Consider the following 3252-nt stretch of genomic DNA (forward strand, 5'->3'; position numbering starts at 1 on the left):
GCTTTGACGTGCCTTTCTTTTGACAGAGTATGAAAAATCAGTTAGGCGTTTTGAGCAAAAGGACTTAGCTAGGATGTCAGCTACCATCGGATACAAGGTATTTTGTTCGACGCTTGCTATTTGTTTCTTATCTCTCTTTTTTTATGAGTCTTTTCATTTTGGTGTTTTGATTTTGCAGTCCATCATCCTTGGGAAGATGCTATGGAGAAGGCTGCGGCTAAGGAAAAGAGCATGCTAGCCGAGAGCACGAAGATGATGCAGCTAGAGGCTAGAGTTGCAAAGCTTGAGGAGGAAAGCAAGGTTTTATATGCCTTGAAGAACGAGCTCGCCGATTCTAACTCTGACCTTAAAAAGAACAACGTGCTGCTAACAAATACCTACAGCGAGCTCGTGCAGCAAGTTGAGAAGCTGGAGAAAAGACCCGAAGACAATCTTGGTGTTTTGGAGAAACTCCGAAGCGCCACAGAAAAAGACGTACAGACTGTCATAGAGCAGGAAAAAATGATTCATACCCTTGGTCAGGATCTCAAAGAGCAAAAGACCTTTGTTGTGGAAGCAGAGCGGGCTCTCAAGGAAAAGTTCGTTGAGATCTATGAGGTGTACAAAACTGCTCTTGCAAAGTTTGGCACAGAGCCTCTTTTGTTTCTGGGTGATGAAAGTGTAAAAGAAATATTTGATTGGGTGGAAGAGGAGTTCAAAGGCCTGCCCGAGGTTATTACTGGTAGCAGCAACTTTGCTACTTCCTTCTGCCTTGATAGCGCATTTCAACTCCTTGAAAAGAACAGCTACTCTCATTTCTTAACACTTGCGGCTCGCACCTATATGTTCCCCTCGGCCTCGGAGCTTGATGAAGAGGAGAAATCTAAAAATTTGAGAGCCATGAAGATAAATTTCTTCAAACAGCTTTGGGCTACCTCCGGGCGAGAGTACACAAGGCTGGTTGCTCAAGAGCGGCTTGCACAGGTTAGGGTTCACATAACTTTGTATTTCATAAGGTTTGCATTTTTTCTGTTGATTTCCTGATGTTGTTCCTCTTGTGTTCGTAGGCCAAGGCATAGGAAGCAAAAGGCGAAGGTGGGAGCGAGAACGATGATGCTGATCAAGGAGGGCAGTGATTATCGAAGCTAGTTAGAGATTTGTTTTGTGGTTTGGGATGTTTTGATAAACTTGATACTTAGTTGGCTGCTTTTGCGGGCCAGATTGTAAATATTTGTTGCTCAGCCGGAACTTACATGCTCGAAGCTGGTTACTTTTGGCGTTTGTACCTTCACGGATTTCTTTTTATCTTAACGTTTTTATGTTTGAGTTATTCTACTCAAATGGCAACAAAGCTGTAGCTTAAAGAAATGAGCAATGTTTTAGTTTAAAACGTCACCCCTGCCCTAGTTTCTTTATGCGTAGGTTTTTGTTGACTTTGCACGCTTGTTGTCTAAGCTCAAACGGAGCTTAAAAACGTCACCCCCTTCTTGGCACGTGGGTCTTACCCAAGGCAATTCTCTCATGGAAAGAGGATGAAAACGATTTTTGTTTGCCAAAAAATGTCACCCCCGCCCTTTTATCCTTTTTCCGAAAAAACATCCAACCTCGCCCTTTTCTTTTGCATGAACGAGGTTAAGTGAGTATTGACAAACCACAAGATAAGTCAATAGAAAAGTTGTTTTCGAGTTATGTTGACTTAAAAAATATGATAGTTTGGTTGAAATCGCAACCCTTAGGATGTATTTGGTTGGGCTGTGGCTTTTCAAAAAGCTGCTGTGAGCTGTGGGCTGTAGAAAAGCAGCTGTGAGAAAGCAGCTGTGGGAAAAGTATAAGGCCATTTGGTTAGAGCAGATGTAGCTTTTGAATAAATTTTCGAGTGGACCCTGCATGTCATCCACAGTCCACCCCACTCAACTCTCTCCCTCTCTCACTGACGAGCGGATCTAACCCTTCTTCTTCCTCCCGCTGGCTTGTCCACCCCATAGCACCCCGAGTAGCACCAGGGCCGCAACGGCATCCACGATGATGCAGTCCACAATCAGGGCGAGGTCCATGATGGCGATGGCCTGCGCCTCACCTCCTCCACCTTGCACCACGTGGCAGGCACCGTAGCACCACCGGCATCTAGGAGGCAGTAGCACCCCGCGGGCACGCATGCGTCGACATAGAGGTTGAGGCTGGTCTGTGCCGCCAAGAGCCTGCCGCCCGCGCAGGCGAGCCCCGCCTCCATGGTGCCCTTCGGTGTGGAGGCGGAGAGTGATGAGGAGAGGGATGCCATGGCAGCGGCGAGGAGGAGGAGACGCGCGATGATGAGTGTGTGCTGCTGGAGGTCGGAGGCCGGGAGCGAGACGGCAAGGAGGCCTGCGGCATGGTCGAGGAGGAGGAACGACAGGGAGAGGAGGAGCGGGAGGTGGGGCGGGAGGAATGGGAGCAGCGGTGGGAGGAGCAGCAGTGGGAGGAGCGTCATGGAAGCCAGTGGGAGGAAGGCGAACAGGAGCACGAGGAGTAGCGAGAGGAGGCAGAGGAGCGGGTGGCGGAACAGGCGGAGGAGGTGGTGGTGGAGGGAGGACGGGGAGAGGTAGGAGACGGCGGCAATGAGGTGGTGGGACTGGGAGGTCGTGATGAGGGAGAATATAAGGGCATGGCATGCGAGCAGCAGCGCCTCCACCATTGGGGTTGGGCAACGCGGTCGGGGAAGTCCCGAGGAGGAGGAGCACCAGGCGGCGGGCCACTAAGGTGATGGTCGGGTGGGGGGACTGGTGTGGGTGATGGGGAGTGGACGGGAATAGAAGGGGAAAACGAACCGTTATCCTCCATAACAAGTGGTAGGTGGGTAATTTTTTGCCCCAAAAGCAGCTAAAAGCAGGGGGAAGGTGCTTTTGATTTTGAGCAAAAGCACGTATGGCTTTGGTCAAAAGCACGTATGGCTTTTAGGCCCTTTGGTTGGCTTTTGGCTTTTGCAAAAGCAAAAGTAGGTTGGAAAGTCCAACCAAAGGCACCCTTAGTTGCTTCAACCATGAAATTTTGCGAGGTTGAGAAAATAGGGAAATAGGGTGCCTTTTTTGAAAAAATGTCAGTCTTTCTATTCTATTGTGAGAGCTTTGGCTGAGGCTAGGGCCTTCGTGCGAAAGGACAAAATGAATTTTCAACTCTGAAAAACGTCACCCCCCTTGTCCTTTTGCGCAGAGGGGGTTTAGACTCAGCATGGCTTATTCCGAGTGTTATCGCTGCCTTTGATCGCTTGCTGCAGTCTTTCTATTCTCTGAGTTGCAA

General features: G+C 49.2%; 1 pseudogene; it reads right to left on the reverse strand.

The window, feature by feature from the left end:
- Positions 1-511: 511 nt before the first annotated feature.
- LOC117866234 (uncharacterized) lies at positions 512-2801 on the reverse strand (annotated as a pseudogene).
- Positions 2802-3252: the final 451 nt, after the last annotated feature.

The sequence above is a fragment of the Setaria viridis genome, chromosome 8, assembly GCF_005286985.2.
Source record: "Setaria viridis chromosome 8, Setaria_viridis_v4.0, whole genome shotgun sequence".
In the NCBI taxonomy this organism is placed as follows: Eukaryota; Viridiplantae; Streptophyta; class Magnoliopsida; order Poales; family Poaceae; genus Setaria; species Setaria viridis.